This window comes from Cavia porcellus, unplaced genomic scaffold, assembly GCF_034190915.1.
Source record: "Cavia porcellus strain 051 isolate PalLab524CR breed Dunkin Hartley unplaced genomic scaffold, mCavPor4.1 scaffold_13, whole genome shotgun sequence".
In the NCBI taxonomy this organism is placed as follows: Eukaryota; Metazoa; Chordata; class Mammalia; order Rodentia; family Caviidae; genus Cavia; species Cavia porcellus.
In genome coordinates, this window is record NW_026947496.1 from 36410470 (window position 1) to 36431375 (window position 20906).

The window sequence follows — 20906 nt, forward strand, 5'->3', positions numbered from 1 at the left end:
CTCACTATCTTCACAGCTGTTGCCTAAACTTTCGAACCTGGTACTATCAAGCAAAGCAGAATAGGGGGACATCAGTCAAAAACAAGATGGTGAGAGTAATACAGGGCTTTAAATCAAGATAATGGAAAGTCAAAGTGGGTTGCTATAATATATCCTGCTATTTTTATTTATTTTTCCCTTAATTAAAAGGATAAAAATAAAAAAGTAAATAATGGAGTGGAGATTGAGATAAAAGAGGGCATAACAGCAAATCAGCGCAGATCAAAATGTAACCATTTAAGCAGAATAGTGTTTCACCACAAGATAATCCTGACATAAAAGTAGTTACCATATTGTCTCTTTCCTTGAAATCCCTGAGTACAATTTTGTATATTGTAGCATTAAATATATCAAAACAATGTAAAACCATTTAAGAGAATGATAGTATTACAGGGCATTTAGAATCAACTAACAGAAAATGAACAACGGTTTCTGTATAATCTCCTTGTCTTTAAAAGTTTTTGCTTATACTATCATACATAATAAAATCCAGTAAGATACAACCTGTTTAGACCAACGGAGAGAGAAGAACAAAAGTTTGATGAGACTTCAAAACAAGATGATACTAAATCAGCATTACCTATTAAGATGTCATTTTCTCCAAAATAGCTGTTCCTATCATTCAATCTTCTCTGCCTCATTCCTGTTGAGCTCTTTTTCTGTCATTAGTTGTCAGTTTGTCTTCTTCATTTTGTTTTCTGCTCTATTCATTGTGGCCTCCCCGCCACTATTTCTGGATTCTTTGTATTTTTCTTTTTAGAATATCCTGCAATACTCTCTGTAGAGTTGAATTGGTGGTTGCAAATTCCTCCAGTTCCTCTTTATCCTGGAAGCACCTTGTTTTTCCATCAAATTCCAGGGACAGTTGTGCAGGATATCTCAATCTTGGCTGGAGATTATTATCTTTCAAAGCTTGAATTATTTCCCCCCATGCTCTTCGTGATTTGATGGTTTGTGCAGAGAAATCTGCTGTAATTCTGATGGGTGCTCCCTTGTAAGTGGTCTGTTTCTTGTCTCTGACAGCTTTTAATATTCTGCTCTTGTATTGAATTTCTGGGGGGCTGGGTATTTAGCTCAGCGGCATAAGCGCCTGCCTTGTAAGCAGGCAGTTGTGAGTTCGATCCCCGGTACCGATAAAAAGGAAAAAAGACAAAAAAAAAGAATTTCTGGAATTTTTATTATTATATACTTGGGTGTAGCTCTGTTTGGGTTGTAGGTGGCTGGGGTCCTGTATGCCTCATACATCTGAGTATCTTTACCTTTTGCTAAATTAGGAAAATTCTCCTGGATTATTTCTATGAGTAGCTTTTGTAGTTCATTTGTTTGTGTCCCTACTTCTTCTTTTATGTTCTTAATTCTTAAGTTATGGATCCTCTTATCATCTTCTTGTCTTTGTATTATTGCTGTTTGTTTCTTTGTTACTTTAAAGAAGTTTTTCATCTCCCATATTACAAATCTGCCCTCCAGTTCAGATAGTCTGTCCTTAGTTTCTTTCAAGCTGTTATGCCAGTTTTCGATAGACTTTTTAGTTTCCTGGTAGTCCCTTTGAACCTGCTTCACGTATTCTATGCTTTCTCTATTTTCTCCATCAAACAATTCTCCCCTCTTTTTCTGTTCTTCCATTCCACCATCTGTTTTTCCTTGGGTGGTGCTTAGCATTTCTCTAACTATTCTGCTTACTTCTAGCTTCAGGTCATTGATAACTTCATTCCTGAACTGATCTATGAGGCTCTCTAGATGGCGCTTTATGCCTATTGGTGCAGTGTCCGCTATTGCCTGTTTCTCAGAAAGGAGCCTTTCTTATTGCTGCCTCTTCCCATATTCTTTGTTCCTTATATATGCAAGATTATATAGAAGGCCCAGCTTACCTCCCTGTCAGCCACAGCCTGATTGAATTGCGCCGGCTAGGTGTTCCTGCCTACTGCAGCGCACCAGGGAGTTATGGACCAGGCAGCTTACGCAGGGCTGGCCCCTCCAGGTCACCCTCAGGCTCTGGGATCTGGGTTGTGTTAGCCTACTGGGTCCGCCAGCAGCGTCACGTGGGCTAGGCACTGCTCTCCAATCCCGCTTGAGAGGGGGATATGTGGCTGAAGTCGCCACAGCACCCTGCTCCCGCAAGTCCCAGAATGTCCTCCGCTGGAGTCAAACTGTGGTAGAGTGTCAGTTTCTCTCACTCACCTCACCACAAGTCAGTGCATGGCTCCACGCCCGTCCCGCTCTCAACTCCGTTCACCGATTTCCGTTCTCAGAGCTTTCGAGCATCTCTCTCCCTGCCAAGCCGATGTAGACGGCAGCCACCGCGTGGCAGGAAACCCAAATCCAGGCTTCCAATGGCGCGTGCTCCAGCCGCTACACTGAGGCTTTTCTGTTCCTGTTCTAGCACCAGGACTGCATTCCAAGTTGGTTTCTCTCAGCCCAGTTCGGTCCTGAGTCAACAGAGCATATCTCCACCTGCTTATGATTCCTTACTCCACACCATTCCTGAATTATGAGCCGAGTCTTTCAGAGAGCCTCGGTAGCTGCTGTTATCTATCTGCCATGTTCTCCTGGAAGTCACCAACATAATAGTTTACTGTAATTGTTTAATATACTGGGAAACATGCAACTTATTGTCACAGTAAAAAAGACAAAAAGTTTTCTTTAAACTTAAGAAATCCCAAGAATTTGGATCAAAGATGCAGTTGTTATAATAAAAGAATTAAAGGGAGACTTAACAAGTCTTGTTGTATTACAATGGGGTATCCACAAGTTGTGTTGGTTAAGTGCCCTGATTAATGTAGGTCTTTCATCTCAGTGAGCTGAACATATAACCAAGCTTATCTGCAATTTATGTTGGTTATTACAGGCTTAGGAGAAATGTTAGGTTAGGAGAACTGAATCCAAATTTTTTAGTCATGTAAAGGCAAAATGCCTCCCCTTAAATTCCTAGGACTGTTACTTGTATTTGTTTTCCTAGTTGTGTGTGTGTTGGGAGGGATACTTTTTTGCTTTTATTAAACAACATTCTAGTGAACAGCCATGTATGAGTTTGTTTGAACACTGCTGAATATTTCCTTAAAATAAATTCTACAAATGAAGCGTCTAGGTTAGAAGCATGCATTTTTCAAGACTTTTGATATGTGCTGCCTTATTAGCTTTCAGAGTAATTGGTGATTTTATGTTCATTTTTCCATATCTTTATTAGCACTGGGCAAAAAAGTAAAGAAAAGCTGCTAATCTGAAAGATAAACTATCTCTCTTTTAGAAAAATTGTGCATCTTTGATTATTGATGCGACCAATTACTTCTCATGTTTACTCTGTGGTTGTGAATTCTCTGTTCATATCTTTTGCTACTTTTCTGTTAGAGTACTTGTCTTTTTTGGTATGTAACTTACTTATTCACATACATATGCAGACAGATACAATCATTTGTATATAACAAACTGCTTTGGTTGTAGTATTTTTCTGCACTGAAATATAAAAATGCATTTAATAAGGACTATTGATTTTGTTTTTTATGTGTGCCCTTAGAAAAATCTTTCTTATAACATACTTACAAAAATAGCAATATTTTTCTTCTAGTAGTTGCATAATTTTCCTGTTTTTAATTTCTGTGGAATTGATTTTGATATGAGACATAACTTTAGAATGTGTTTTTGAATGGATGATAGATTTACCAAGTACAAAATTCAAGAGCTACAATGAGAGTCTTCTTTTAACCCCTAAGTAATATGAATTTCACTATACTGAAGTGCCAAAGAATAAAATGTGTTAATAACTGAAAACGTTCTTATTCATATAAAATAGCTCTAGTTTGTCCCTCATAATCTTTTTTAAAAGTTATGTTTATTTCATCTGTAAATTCTATGATTTCACAATATTAAATTTACATATATAGATAGTCCTTACTTTTCCTGCCAGTTATATAAATTAGGATAATCTTTATGATCATGGTGAGTATAGAGATTTTTCTCCAGTTTTTTATATATTCCTCATCGATGATTTATATGAGTTTGGGGAAGGATTTATGTGACTGCCAGATTGCTTGAGAATCTAGACTCAGAAGGTCAAATCAAATAAGTAATTTTTCTGATATCGCTAGTTTATCAGACAGATAATTTCAACCATCACAGCCATGTTTACTCTTCTTGTGTAAGTTTTCTGTGAGGAGTGGACCGTGTGTTGTAAGGAAAATCTTGACTTAACAGATAATGGGTGGTATAGAAGAGTATAGAGCATCCTCCTATGAACTTGGCTTTGCAATAGAATGATTCCTGAGTATGATGTGATTTTTTTTAAGGAACAGTAGGTGACATTTGACTACATGTATGGCTTTAAGAGAGTGTCACTTTTCTTGCCTTGGTCATATTCCTTCCTGACCTCGGAAGCCAGTGAGATGCTGAGGAAGGAAGCCTGGGCTAGATATCAGGTGACCTGAACTTGCCTTCTTTTCAATCAGATGGGTTCTGGAAGGTGTCTGCAAACTTGGACCATAAGCAAAAAATGTTAGCACAAAATGGAAAAATTTCCCTTCTTTGTAATTTTACTAATGCTGTACTAATAAGCAGATGGGAAAATCTGTAGATCAGGTAAGAATGATTTGTTATCTGGTAGGTATAAATGTTTACTGAACTACTGAATTCATATAGCAACTGTAAAATTAAGTGCCATTTTGATAATTTTCTGATTAGCTGCTCACTATGCTAAAATATCAGCCCAAATGAAGTCTTTCATCTAGTCATAAAGTTTAAATTTTTCTCTGGCTAAACTAAAGATAATCCTTGTGCCTGTCAAACATCAAAATATGTAAGTCTATATTTTTTTATTAATGCTTTGATTGGTTAATGATAGTAATACAACACTATCTCAAAATGCTCATGTATGAAGAGTTTATGAAATCTTGCATTGTTTAATGTTTTTATAGTAGTGAGTTTCACTTGGGTACATTGAAAAGTTTTTGTTTAAATCAGTTTTTTTTTAATTGATGGAAATGTAGAATAACCATTTGATATTGTTCTAGTTTTATGTTCTTGACATTTAAATTGTGATTTGACCTTTTCTTTTGTGTAATAAACATCTTTCCTTTAATGTTTTGACTTTTTTGCATGCGTTTTGGTTTTCATGATTTAATTTGTATTTATGGCATTAAAGACTGCAAAAACAAGTCTGTTAATGATGTAGCAGAATGAACTGGAAGGAACTTTTAAGTAACTTGTCCACTTCTCATTTCCACTTGAAGAAACTGGGACATTGAAGGTTAAATAACAATAACAGAGTCCTTTTAATGGTAGAATTAAGCCTTATTTGGATTACTGAATTTCAGCCCATCATTTCTGTTGTATCCATTCTGCCCTAGTAGGATGACTCATTATAGTATAAATATACATTTTAATTAGTGATAAGATGGTTTTAACAATTTTATACAAATTTATACTCCAACACTTTCAGTAACTTGTACCTAAGAAAAGTATAGTATCTTGATGACTCATATTCTGCTTATTTTCTGTATTATATGTTCCTTATCCTAATATCCCATTTTGTCTTCTTACTTGAATCTAGCAAGTATTTTCTTTTTTAGATTAAAAGCTCTGGCACCAGTTGTATCACTGCCTGTTAGGTACTGCACATGCAAGCTTTCATTTATTCTTTACATCAGAAAGCAGAATCTGAGGGTTCAGAGAATTCTGGTGATTTACACCAGATTGCACATCAGTTGAAAGCTGAGTGTGGTGGTACATGCCTGTAATCCCCAGCATTCAGGAGGCTAAGGCCAGAGAATCTCCATGAGCTCAGGACCAGCCTGGAATACAGAGCAAAACCCTGTCTCAAAAAACCCGAAAACAAAGCAAACAAACAGAAAAGGCCCAACCCAACAAACAAAAAACACACATCAGTTGAGCAGCCGGGACTCTAACACATGCTAGCTACCTACAACATGATGAATTGTCTTAAACATGATACAAGCAGTTGATTTGTAGTGTCTTTACAGGCTGCTGCTGCCACCTCTTCTTCCTTTTCCCTTTTTTCTGGTACTAGGAAAAAAGGACCTCATGCGTGCTAGCCATACGTTGTGCCATTGAGCTATATCCCATGCCCTACAGGTGTTCTTAAACAGCAAAGGTTTTCATAGTACAGAGTAAGAGTGAGATAGTACCGTGTGAAGGAAGTAGGAATTTTACAGTGTTTCTATAATTACTATTGCGGATAAGCTTAGTTTGCTTTTTAGCTTCTGTATCTATTCATTGACTTACATTCTTTTCAGCTTTGCCCTTGAGTTTTTAAAATCAAGCTAATTTGAATTTCATTCTTATTTTCCACATTGGTTAGTATTCTGTCAAAACATCATGGTTTTTTGAACACACAGTAGTTTAACCTTTAGAGTCTATTTCTTATAATATTTATACAAATCTTGAGAACTGTTGCTTCTATGCTGAACTCAGCTTAATACAAGTTTGTGTCTTTGTAAGCTATGTTTGAACTATTAATGGGTTTCTTTGAATTGTAATCCTTTAGCTATATTATCTTGCCAATATTATGATTCTGTTGCAATCTACAGAATGATGGCCTGCACCTCCTAATATATCACTAGTGGTGATCTCCAAAGTGATTACCTCTGGAGGATGGACAAGATAATTCAGTGGAATGTGAGGAGATAATAACTTTTTATATATTTATCCAAAATAGTTAAAGAAAAATTTGCTAATACATTAAGTAAATTAATATTTACTATATAATCTGACAGTCTTTTCCATGGTTAGTACAATTAACACCACCACCTGCTACCTGTAAGTTATATTAGATAATGTATTTATGTTGCTGAGCCATAGTTCCAAAACTAGAGTGCATTTGAAAATATTTAATAAGTGCCTATTCTATATAAGTCCAGATGAAATTGAGTTAATATATGTCAGATTCTCATAACAGTAACAATTAGTGTAAACACTAGTTGGGGGTTAATATTCATTCATTCGTTCATTTATGCTATTGGGGATTGATGCCAGGGCCTTCTCACTCAACCACATCTACAACTTTTAAAAAATTGTTTATTTTTAGACAGAGCCTTGCTAAATTGCTCAGTTGCCCAGGCTAGGCTAGAACTTGTTATTCTTCTTCAGCCTCCTGGAGTGCTGCGTTTATAGGCATGTACCATGATGCCTAGTTTATATATTATATTATTATTAAACATTTTAGTTCTGTCTAAATTTGCTCAAAAAATGGACTGCTGATTTTAAGACATTTTTGTGGAGACACACTAATTGAAGACTGTACTAGCAATGTAAGCATAAATTAAAAAACATTTGAGAGCTGGTGTTTTTCCTCTTTCTAACAGAGACTCTTTGCTCGATACACTATGAGGTTGAAGCAGTTAGTTAAGACACGAAAATGTCCCAAAATGTTCAAGTCTGTCTGGAATGGGTATGTCAGTTTAATTCAACTACAAAACCTACTGGTTTGCTTTTATCCTTGTGATACAAATAAGTGTGAAGCCATTGGGTTAGTGACATATGGAAGAACTCAGTGTTTAAAACATGAAATTGGTGCATCATATGACTTTCTATGCCCTCAAAAGATACTTGGAAGTCTCCTTTTTGTCTTCCTTAATCATGGAAAACAAAAATCACTGCCCCTTGTAAAATACACTTATAATCATAGAATTAACTGAAATAATACTATAAAGCCACATTTCACATACTAAAGTGCATTCCTTTCTCATTAAGTACTGTTGGAAGGCACATAGAGACTTCATACAAGTTGTGAAAAAGAAAATGTTAAGAAAATCATTCTGCCTTAGGGCACTGAGTGTGTGATTGCATTAATTATGCTTCAGCAATGAACATTGTGGAGGGGAACTTCTGAAAGACTGAAAAAAATATAGAGAAAAATGTATTGTCCATAGTGAATGAGTGAGACTCTGAAAAATATTTTGGAGAAGATGTGTTATACATAGAGAATGAGTTCTTTGGTAAAAAACAAGGATTTAGGATTGGTGGTATTATAAAGAACATTTGTGAAAAATTTGTAGTGAGTTCTTTGGTAAAAAACAAGGATTTAGGATTGGTGGTATTATAAAGAACATTTGTGAAAAATTTGTAGCATACAACTGCTATAGCAATTGACTGCTTGACTGGAAATAAAAACCTTAGCTAGGTTAAGTTCCCAGAAGTAGCAAACTATATGGGATTTATTCTTTTCCAGACAAAGTATTGCTGAGAGATGTTAGAACCAGAATATAAAATCTTAATAGTATTTTGTAATGAGATGGAATTCATGGACAGTTTTCTTGAGGCAGAGTTCTTAAAATTTTACAAAAAATGACACGTTCTGTTAATGGAGTGATAATTGGAGAATTTTACAATGTAGTCCTTTGAATATATTTTCAATGTAAAGATGATTTATTTTATTTTTTATTTTAAAGAATAAAAAACCCAGGGCCAAGGATTTAGCTCAGTAGCATAAGCACCTGCCTGGCAAGCACAAGGTCATGAGTTTGATCCCGGTACAAAACCAAAACAATAAAAACAATGGTACAAAATTTCAAAACAAGATTATAGGAGAGTAATAATGGTTAATACATTGCATATTGTTATCTTCAAAGTAGTTGCTCTTATTACAAGTTACAGTCATGAAAAATAGAGCAAACAATATAGGCACAAACCTTTCTCTGCAGTGGACTAATAGCAATTAGTAGTATAACTAAAGGATGATATTTTTAGCAATGAGAAAGTACCTGCTTTTTGTGTAATCTGAGCCTGGAGGGAATATTATGAAAAGAAGTAATTGGATGTATTATTATAAGAATATGTTCCTGAAAATGTAAACATATCACATATTTAAAAAACTGCCACCTAGGTGGCCTTTAAAAAAATGAAAGTATTTTTTAATCCAAATAAAGAAATTGAGATAGTGCATGCTTAACTTGTAGGACTTAGTTAGTTGGCAGTGGAAAAAAATGGAAATTTGCTACATGAATTCCAACAAACCCTTTTAAAATTGGTAGGACTGATATAAAAAAGAATTTTTTCCTCTTTACATGTATTCATGTTTGTGACATTTCATTTTCAACTTTGAAAGTCATTAAACTAAAATATTAAGATAAACTTAAGTCAAAGACAGGCTTTCATTATTGAATCACAGAGTATTTATGATTTTAAAAAGAAATGAAGCATAAATACAATTTGTTAATACCTCAGTGTATTTGTCTTATTAAAATATGGCACAATTTTTAGAAAATATTTACTTAATGTACTTCTGTCATTGCATTTTTCAAATGCATAATTAAAATATACTTGTGGAATGTGTATGGCTCAGTTACCTTCAAAGATATTCAGAATTAAATCCTAGAACCTTATGAATATTACATTATATATGACAAAAGGAATTTACAAGTTGGATTCACAATTTTGAGATGAAATTTTCTGTTAGTGAACTCAAAATGTCATCGTAATTGTCCTAAGAGGGAGGCAGAGAAAAATTTGACTGTAGAACAGAAGATGTAGAGGCTGTAGTACAGTTTGAGGGGTGAGCTTTGATGATTGGAAAGGGACTACAAGCCAGGGAATGCAGGAAGCCCACGGAAGCCAGAAAGACAAGGAAATAGTCCCTCTCTCCTTGCTTCTTGAAGGAGACAACCTAGATGTATCCTAACTTTAGTGCAAAAAAACTGATTTCACATCATTATCTAGACTAGTTAAGAGAATGAGTTTGTGTTGCTGTAAACCAAAGTAATTTGTTACAGTAATATTAGGAAAGTGTACTTTATGTGTACTGAAACCATTTCGAGACTGTTAATCTCTACTCTAATTTAATAAAACATTCCTGCTAGCAGTTGCTGAAATTAATCTTTAATTGTTTTATGAATCTTTTCTTCCCTTCCTTTCTCCTTCCCTTCCTACCTGTCTCCCTTCCTCTTTCTGGTTGTCTACCATCATATTACTGATTTCCATGAGTTTTTGACCAGATTTCACATCTTACTTCTAATAACATTTTCAGCTCATTTGAAAGATTATATGTACGTAATAGGAAAATTAACTTTAGAAAAAAACTCAGCAGATAAACAATTTAAAAAGCACTTTGTTTCTGCGTAAATTTGGAAAGGCAGAATACTTACCTCAATTAAGCATCTTGAAAAAATAAGCTTTACATAAGAAGTGTACTATTGCCTGTTTCTTTTCTTCTTTGTAAGAGAAAATCTTTTTTGTCTGTGTCTTGGACTGTGTATTGGGGTATATTGGCAATAATGATACACAGTATATAAGTTATTGTTTGTTATTCTCTTATTTTGTTATGAAATTTTATTGTCACAAAATAAAATTATGGAAATCTTAAAAGAAAAATGACAAGCAGCAGCTGAGTTTTTGTAATTTCTTGAAATGTTGATAGCCAAAGGTTCAAAATTATATAGTACTACTCTCCTACTTTTCGAGTTGCTAGTCTAAATCTGAGTACATATGGCAAACAAATTACTAGTTTTGTACATATCAGTCAACATGTGTTATGTGAGTTTGTATTAACTAGTTTAGCAATTAAAGACTCTGCTACTCTGTTGGACAGAGGTGAAGGCTTCTTTCTGGTCTGTAATATTTTGTATTGCTTATCTTTTTTGCCCTGCTGCTGTCATGAAGGAATTGAAATTGGTTTCTTCAGAAAGATGCCTTTTAGCAGTTACTAGGGACTTTCTGGATCATTTATTCTTTAACTGTGGATAGTCATAAATACAAGTGACCACATAATGCAGATAAAATTATTATAAACTGGCAATAGCTTGGAGAAAGTAGAGGAGTGGTTATGTTAATGAAATAAAATAGTGAAAATTTAATGGTGGTTATATAATGAAATCTCTTTAGCATAATTTAAGTTGGCATCAATTACTGGTTTCCATTATGGTATTTGTCAAATGAAATACTTACAACTGAGTAATTTGTTCAACAGTCTGACTGCTGTAAAGAGCCAAGTTAATAAATTACATGTCAGTGAAGTAGGTGAATACAGGTATCTTTGCTTTTCACATCTTCTTTGTCCAGTTTCCACCCATTCCTCATCTGTCTACCTGCGAATGGATTGGCTCTGTCCTTCCTACAGTGAAGAATATTGAAGTAATAGAGTAAAGGTAATTTTGAGTTTTTAATATCTCACTTGGTGAAGATACTGCGCCTTTTTTTCCACATCAGTATGAATCTGAACTTTTAGTCTGCTATTAAAATTAGTTTTTATATTAAAATTAGTATTTATCATTGGAAGAATCTTTTACTTGGATTCATTTAAAAAATAATATAAAGCTATTTCTTGGGGAATGTTTAAAAGTATGTTTCCAGTGGTTCATTTGTAGTGATGTGTATCCTGACATAAAAATTGTATTTTCTTTTAATGCTCAATCATGAAACATGGGCAACAGTGAAGAATAGTCAACATGATGGCTGGAGTACTAGGATAGGAACCAAGTCTTCGTAACTTACGTAGTGTGAGAGATGTGTTGTAAATATGTGCTTTATGAGGTGGTTAGAGTCATCAGGAAGTCTTTTGTGAATGATGTAGTATTTGAGCTTGGAGTTAGAAATGGAAAGTCAGTTAAAAAATGATACAGATGGAAAGAGGAACTACATGAAAAGTAAAGTTATGTTATTTAGCTTAATAATGGTAAGCATACGTGTGTGCTGGAAAATTACATTAGAACCTGCTTCCGTGTAGCAGGTAGAGAGCTTGCACTTGAGTAATTCCTTGACTGGCCTAAAGTGTTATTGGAGGAAGTCTCATTTGGTAGAAACAACTCAAGATGGAGTGATAATAGAAGATAGGCATATGGGAGGTATGGAAAGAAATTCATGCCTAAGAATACTGGCAAATAAAAATAACTAATTAAAAAACTGCATTGAAACATAGAATATAAAAATTTTTTTATGTTACAGTTCAAAGGGCTTTTACTTGATTTTTACTTTTAGATCTGAATGTGATGGCTTATTTTCTAGGATGTTGGTGATTCAGCTGGAATACATACATGAGTATATCGCTGACACCTTACAGTGTTTCTTGCCTTTCTTGTTCTTCCATTTTAATAGCCAGTTTCTTAAATTGTCATTCTCCATCTGTTATTGCTGTGATACAGAAAACATCATCTTTTATAGGACTTTTGGAATAGATTTTTTCTCTAGTACTGCTACTAAAATTGTTTTTCTTAAATATGTTTGGTGGCATTTTAACTCCTTGATCTAGAAGCTCTGGCATTTTCACCCTATTTCACCTCCCTCCCCAATTCGTAGCTTGAAAAATGTGCTGTGCCTCTCTTCCTTTGATTGCCGGGTTTATCACCTGCCAATTTTGTTTTTTTCTTTTTGGTTTTGTCCCTTAACTCCAGCATCTTTCATTATTCCGTAATGTCACCTTCCCCAATGTCTTTTCCTTGTTTATATTGTTGCATAATGTCTTTCTTTCATTTAAAATAACATCTATTTCAGACAGAGGAGAACTTGAGCTCTTGAGGAGGCAGTGAATGCTGACTGAGAACAGGTGCACAGTAGTCCCTGAATTAGTACTAGCTAGTATTGTCCTCTCAGTACACTCAGGACTTTCCTTCCTCTGCCACCGGAAGACATTCACATCTTCCCATCCTCTGTTGCGTGAGCGTCTCTCTGACATGTCTGACATCTTCCTGTGAAGTCCAGTTTGTGGCTAATGTTAGGGTGTCCCTGAGAGAGTGTATTATCTTCTTCCTCACGTCTTCTCCTCCTCCTGTGTCCTCATTTCAGTCAGTGGCAGCACCATCTGGGTAGTGTTTCCTGTTTAAAATGCTGGCATAATCTTCAGCTCCTCTGTCACCATCCACATCCAATTACTTGTCAAATCCAGTTTTCTTTCATCTTTTGTAATGTACCTCAAATTTCCCTTTTGCCTTGGTTTAGGTTCTTCTTTACTTACTTAATTTTGAAGTGGTTCATTTTATATCTCGCCTTGTATCCTTGTTACAGATTGAGTGTTCTTTCTCTGAAATGCTTGACACCATAAGTATTTCAGTTTGGAGTTATTCTACATTTTTTGTCCTTTGGAAACAGTCTCACTGTGTGGTTTAGGCTGGGCTTGAGCTCATTTTGTAGTCCAGGCTGGTCTCAAACTTGCAAGGATCCTGCTGCCTCAGCCTCTCGAGTGCTGGGATTACAGGCATATGTGACTATGTCTGGCTTATCCTGCATTTTTATCATGTTTTTACATTTTATGTATTTTAACTATTACAGTAGGCATGATTTTAATTCACCTTGACTCATCAAATCTTCACAGTTTATTTTATATTAATGCTAATTTAATTCTAGGAAAATACAGAAAATTTGTTTTAACCTACCTTAATTTCTTTTCTCTTATTTTGTGCATTTTTGTTATTTATACATGTATATGTTATTACAGCATATTGCACCTACATATGTTCTAAACCCACTAATACATTATTATAACTACTTGATAGTATTGTAACTATTTCTTTACAAATTCTTATGTCTTTTAAAGATACTAAGAAATAAAAGTTTTAGAATCTTTTATATTGATCCAATATTTTATATTTTCCCTTCCAGTATGTTATGGTTTGTTTCTAGATGTCCTGTCAAAGCCTTATGCAGTTTTAGGTGGGGCTTTTTTTGAGGTAGCTGAATCTAGAATGTGTGATTGATTTATGGTACAGTGCTGGTGAAAGGGAAAAACTGTACAACAGAAATTGTTTAAAAACTTTGTTGTTTTTAAACTGCCTAGCTCTGTGACTGCTTCATGATTTTGTAGTTACTTTCTTGACCTTTGTAACCAAACACACAGGATACTATTGTACCAAGCTTTGGGGTCATTAATCTAGCTCATTAACTAATGATCTCACCCTGCTAGCTAATCAGAACTGCCAGGCTGTTCAGTCTTGCCTTTGTACCTCTTCTGTACCTCCTGCTTGTGTCTTATACAAAAATCCCTAGACCACCAGAGATTAAGGGTGCTGGGATTAAGGGTCAGCGATTGTTGAATCAGTCCTCTGGACTGGCACTACCCGAATCCCAGTAGACTGGATACAATATAGGGAACAGAAAGAGGTTTGTCTCATTCTTTTCTTGTTGCCTTTCCTGTCTTCCATTGCCATGAACTGTTTTCTGCCAAACCACTCTGTTTTGGAGCTAGCTAATTATGGGCTGAAACCTCTACAGACTGTGAACTAAATAAGCTCTTCCTCCCATAACTTTGAACGTTGGGTATTTTGTCTCAGCAATGAGAGAAAGTGTTATTTTATTTCTTCCTCTAAATTTGCAGTAAACTAAAGAATGTTAGTATTTTTTCTAAGGCATCTATGCTCAAAACAAATCCTCAGTCTTTACCTGGAAATGTCTTTATTTTACCTTCATTTTTGAAAGACAATTTAGGTAGATTTCAAATTCTTACTTGCTAGTCATTTCTTTCGGCTCTTTGAATGTGTCATCTCATTGCCCTCTGACCAAATTTCAAATAAGAAGTCAGCTGTTAATTATGTTGATGCTGTATCGCATATGATAAATATTTTTCTCTCTTGCTACTTTAAATATTTATTTTTGTCATTGATTCTCAGCAGTTTGGCTATAACGTACCTAGGTGTATTTGTCATGCCCAGAATTCATTTGCTTCTTACCATTCTCTTTTATTCTTCTACATCTCAAATTACATGCATATTAATACAGTTGATATTGTTTCAAAGATTTCTGAGGCTTGATATTGTCCCATGGGTCTCTGTTCTCGCCCTCCTTTTTTTTGTACTTCAGATTAAACTATTTCTATAGGACTATCTTTAAGTTCATTGATTCTTTCTTCTCCAGTCTGTAGTTGAGTCCTTCTGACATGATTATTATTTCAGTTACTATTCTGAAATACATAATCTCCTTTTGTAAATTCCATGTTCTTGTGAAGAATTTTTATTTGTTGGCTCAATGTTGTAATAATTTTCTTTAGTTCTTTAAGCAATCTTTTCCTCTTTTCTTCCTCCCTGTGCTAGGAATTGAATTCAGAGCCTCACACGTGCTATACAAGCATAGTACTATACCACTGACTGTCTCCTTCCATTCTTTTAACATATTATAATCATTTCTTTCAAGTTTTTATCTGCTAAGTCCAATTCAGAAGTGTTTTTTCTTGCTGTATTTCCCATCAATATGGAAGATAATATTATAGTGTTTTGCCCATGTCATAATTTTTTTTAAAACTGTATATTTGGTAATAAAATAACTCCAAATGCTAATACTTCCTACTGGAGATTATTGTTGTATGTTTTTGGTTGTTTTTTCATTGTTTGGTAAATTTTTGGACTAAGTCTGTAAAATAGGTCTCTCCTGTGATGCTTAGGCAATAGTATTACTTCTAATTTCTTTTGAATTCTTGTCTATAAGACCAAATTTGTAAGTGGTAGAGTTTGAGTAACGGTTGTATAGAAACTGTGCACGGGCGTTTTGGGTGCTGTGCTGTCCATGCAACATAAGTGGACTTGTGTGTGGGTAAGGAACTACATGAGAAGTCCTGGCTACTGTCATGTCTGCCTAGAAGTACCTTCTGCTGGGTCCTAGTTGCCTTTTTTGCGCATGTGCAACTTCAGTCAAGAATAGATTGAGTCAGACTGACAGAGCAGTTGGGCCTTCCTGGAATGTGTTCCTCTCACAAATAATGTAGTGTGCAGTATATGTGATGTGCTCTAAATCACATGAGCAGCACTTCGATGAGGAATAAAAACTGCTGATCCTTATAGTCCAGGCCATGCTTTTGCCCAACTGCCATGTAAGCCGACCTGGGGGAGATAAGAGAAGCCCGTGGAAAAAAACACCATACTGTTCTTACTCAAAGTTCACTGCTTTTTTTTTTTAAGCATACAAATTTCTTAAATGTTAGTATACCTTAAATTAATTCCTACAGCTCTGAAAGTGATATTTTTGTCAATTTTATTGGGCTTGCTTTTTAGGGAAAGGATATGCCTACCCCTTCCTTCAGCCATAAGAGGAGGTCCCCATAATTTCTTTTAAAAATGTGGTTCATAAACCTTTTTTCCTATCCTGAGTTGATCCTTGAACATAAAAATGTATCACATGTAGAGTTTAATTCATCAAGCTGTTAGCTCCTAAAATATCCTTTGAGTTCTTTGTGTTACCTATGGTTGCTTTTGAACAGAATTATGTGTTAGGTGAGATGAAATATGTGGTTTCCTGAATTGTATTTATGTTCCATTAGGCTCCTCTACAGGTTTATTGTTGATATGGATTAATGGATCTCTATATTGTGTCCAGATTATCTAACATTAAGTCAATCAAGCCTCACAAAACAACTTCAGCATCTTTAGGCCTCATAACCTAAAATACCTACCTTGACTTAGGCTTTTAATTCCATACTAGCATATTTCTAATTAGAGTTCCAAGGTGCAGAGTGTTTCAGTCTGATTCTTACGTAGAGTTTTGTGGGGAATCACTCAGACTGCTTCAAAGCTCAGGAACATCTAAGGACCCCTGACGATGTGACCCTGTTTGTCTAGCTCAGGTGCGCAGCATGATACAGTTATATAACCATGACTTAGCACAGGTAAGCACATGTGCCTTGGTTACAGCACTATGTAAGAATATAAATGTGAGATAACAACCTGTATAAGAATTATACAATAAAGATGCAGGTGGCTCTTGCTCTTGTTCTCTTCTCTGCTCCATGTCTCCTGCTGTTGTTGCTGGTGTCTTGCACATGTGTGATCTTTAGCTTTGGGACCTTCCCTGTGAAAATCGTCCTTGGACCCGCTGAGCTGCCCAACAAGTTTCTTGTTTCTGAGGTTCCATGCTATATAAGTTGCTTCCAGCTTGATCAGACAATATGCTGAGCAGTTAATTGACATTTGGCTGTTTTAAATTAATTGAGATAAAATTAATCTAGCACAACTTTATGAAATTATACACCAGGTAAGAATGAGATGTTTGGTATTTGTGTGGTTATGCCTGGATCATGTACACTGTATTATATAGCTAGTTAAATTTGAAGACATCCTCTTATTGCCTACATAACTTGATTTGGAAGCCGTAACTCTTGCTTTCTTCCCCTTTTCTTGTCCTTTTGACTTGGTGGAACTGTAGCTCAGTCACAGTCTCTTGGTTCACTTATCCATATGTTTGCGTGAGCTGTTCCCCTCGTTCACCCCGACTGTGAGGCAAGGGACCATGGCTCTTATAGTAAAAGACATACTGCAGATGGTTAGGTTCATCTGGGTACTGAAAAACTATTTACTCTTCCTTACTCTCTTTGGGCGTGTTCTCTCTAAATCTCCTTTTTGCAAAGCTCCCTGGAGATGGCGTTGTTGCTAATCATAAGAATTTTTCACTGAGGACACTATTAATTTTGTTCACAATCTGTGATTCACTGGTAACTTGTGTACAGCAAAGCTGGAATTTCACTTATTCTTTTATTCAATGAATATTAGGGGCATATATTATTTTTATCTTTGTTATTACTATATCTTTGTTTATGACATTGCCAAATGCTTAGAGTTTTTAAGGAAAATCACTGAGAAGAGAGTAATGTATGGCTGTTTCAGCTGCCTCAGTGGTTTAAATATTTCAGCTAATTACTTTGTCCCTTCAATTTATTTAATCATTCATTTATGTATTTCTTCAGACAGCTCTAAACTTTCTGAATTTAGCACTTTCACAAAAGGACCATACTTCATATATCTCACTGCTAGGAAGTTCTGGTTGGAATTCAGTGATTCCCATGTACTTTAATTGTGGGTAGTAGGTACATGCATGACTGTCCCATACGATAGCTTGTACTGCTTCTCAGAGTGTCTTTGATTACAATAATGTAAAGAAAGGCATTGATTCAGCTTTTCAGATGTTATCATATTACAATTCCTTAAGGAAAACATTAAAATAGTATAAAAGTTGTAATACAGCCAATTTTCCGTACAGCAGTTGTAATGCACATTAGATACACAAATGGGATACTTGTAAGAGTTCTATGTTAAATTGTAGAGAATTATTGATGAGCTGTTAACTATGATTGCAGATTACTCAAATTTTTGGATTACTAGTATGAATTTTTAAATTATGAATACTATTAATATTTATATTTGGGAAATAATCAAATCAAAATAACTAGATTTTGTAAATTTATAGAATTATTAGTTTTAATAGTAAAAAGACTGATACAGTAATTAGATCTGTATTACCAGAAATTCAAGTCATCTAGTGAGACAGTCAGCTATGCACCACCTATGGTTCAGGCCAGCAGGAACATGTTATTGGTGAGACTGTAATGGTGAGACTGCAGCTTCTCAAAACATCATTATAGTATATATATAAATGGTGGAAATTATATCCTAAATGCAACTTGTGTGATTGGGACATTACCTGGAGTTCAAATAAATTGATTGAGATCGTGACTGATCTTTGTTATCATGAATAATAGGTTAAAAATTAGTCTGAGATCTGTTTGGTGTTAGTGTTTAGAAGCAAGTGGTGACATAAGTTGAAGTATTAATTTGCAGATCTCATGTGGAGAACATAAAGATTATCTTGACTATCAGTTCACAGCAGGAGAAGCATCTCTTCTGGTTTCCCTTTCAGTGTTTTACTTTCCCAGTGCCATGTACTTTTTGCTCATCAGTGAAAAATCCTTCCCAGGATGTGTGTGAACACATTTGACCTGTGACAGACAGTGTTGCTTTGTTATGTTAAAGCAAGAGAGGCATCACAAAATGAAACAGTAAATTAGTCCACTTCTTATTTTGCACAGACATAGGTAGGTTTTTGACTTTTTAAATGATTGTAAAAATAAGATGATTACCATGTCTATGTAATATTATTTATTTAAGGGCTTTGTATTACAGATACAGAGAGGCAAAATGAATGCTGAGCAAAGCATGTGAAACTCCACTGATTCACCAGGGATTTTCATAATTAAGTGCTTAATTAGCACAGCTGTGGCCCTTTGCAGTGGCAGTGTATTGCTAATCACTCATTTAAACCTGATAATACATCCTCTCTCACCTGGACACCACTGTTGTCAAGAAAGCCAAGAGCAGTGCTTTATCTTTCAGAAAGCTGAGGTGAAAGAATTTATTAGCACAGGAACAAAGACCATCATGTTAGCCTTTGGCGCAAAGTGGGATAAAGACAAAATGAGCAGGACAAGGAAACTAGCCAAACCTGGAACACTCAGAGAAGCTCTGGAAATAACTTTTCTGGGCTGGAAATATGGTGGGATATTTTGACTGGAGTTTTGGAGAAATATGAAGAGGAAAAAATGGAGTCAGATTTACTTATAATCTGGTTGATAATTCCTTTCTGCAGTATTTCATGCAAATCAAAAATGTAGCACCGTGTTTCCTACAAATTAGAGGGATGTAAGGCCATAGTTTTATTGCCACAGTGGCGTCTCCTCTTTAAAGGAGATGATTATTCCCCATCTGGTAGCTGAAATTAGGCCTAGTGTCATGTCTTTGGTTGGTAAATTATCAACAACAACAACTTTATCTTTTGGAATAGTTTGATATCTCTCTAATGTGGGAGGAAGTTGACCCTTAACAGTCATAGTGCCTTGCCAAAGGCTCTCAGCAGGTGGTGGCCCAGCAAAAACAAACCCTTCTCAGCATCAGGCCATCTGTTCTATGTGCATGTATACTGTGTTCACTTGGTAGATGAGCAGCTTTGGTTTTGAGCTTTCAATTTAATTTAGGGTTTTCTTAAATTGGATGCATAAAATTATGTTTCAGCTCCTTTTTCCAGTTAATATTGCATTGCATTTCTTATTTGAATCACAGAAATTCTTCAAATGTATATGTGTTTTCCCCTTACCAGGTGGGGAAACACAGATTTACTTCAGAAGGGCTCTTGGCAAGTTAATTAGTAGACCTGGATTCTGAGTTCTTTATATATTTTCCTATCACACTATCAAGATTTTATTTTTTATTTTTATTTTTTTCTTTTTGGTACTGGAGATCAAACTCACGACCTTGTGCTTGCCAGTCAGGCACTTACTCTGCTGAGCTAAATCCCCAGCCGTCATACTATCAAGATTTAACACATTATTAATTACAAAAATATTTTGCGATACACTTTGTTACCCTGTGCACAATTGAAAATCGGTTTAAAAAGCCAGTTTAATGGCCTTCATGATAGAAACCTTAGGATTGTTAAAAGAAAACCAAAAAGTAGAGAAATCTCCTGGAGCTGTAACTGCCCCTGAGCCTACATGCATGTTTCCTTTTCCAGAAATAGATGAACTCACAGTTCGAGGTTAACTCATCAAACACTGAACACTTTCTTCATGCAAGTCACTATATCGGGGTGGTCTGGTAATAAAGGGAGTCCATGATGAATAATTGTGCCTTCTCTATAAGGAAAATGTTTTCAAATGTGATTTTATTTGTATGTAATTTAAAAATATGAAATCATTTCCATATGTAGGACATGGAGATGGGTATTTTGAGCAGAGAGAGCAAAAGAAACCCATTGGCCAAGACCCCAAAATGTTATAATGGAATAGGTTATTGTAGTGTTAACAGGAGAGATGGTATAATGTCACTTATATGGTTTTAAGTTATTAGGTACAGTTTATTTAAGGTAATGACATGGCCATAGGTTTTTAAGTGAATTAGGCAGATACTTCTGTAGAAAATCGTTTGGTGGGTACCTCAGGTGGAAGCTTAATTGATTTTACATGGCCTCTGCAGTGCCAACAAACCAAATGCTGCTTTGTGGTCATTCTGGAGAACTTTTTCCTCTAAGATTATGTGACATTCACTTGCTAAAGAGAATGATGACTAATTTTTATTTTAAAATGAAGAGAAGGCACACAGCCATGGTGGTATCTGAAAGCATGTTAATTTTGTCAAAATACAGACACCTTGATGAAATTAGTGTCATCTCCATAAGAAAAACACTAG

At 35.3% G+C, this 20906-nt stretch overlaps 1 protein-coding gene across 6 annotated transcripts in view; it reads left to right on the plus strand.

Annotated features, from left to right (window-relative positions):
* Positions 1-20906, plus strand: part of Ryr2 (ryanodine receptor 2) — a 659796-nt gene that overhangs the window by 257744 nt on the left and 381146 nt on the right. The gene's annotated exons all lie outside the window — the stretch shown is intronic.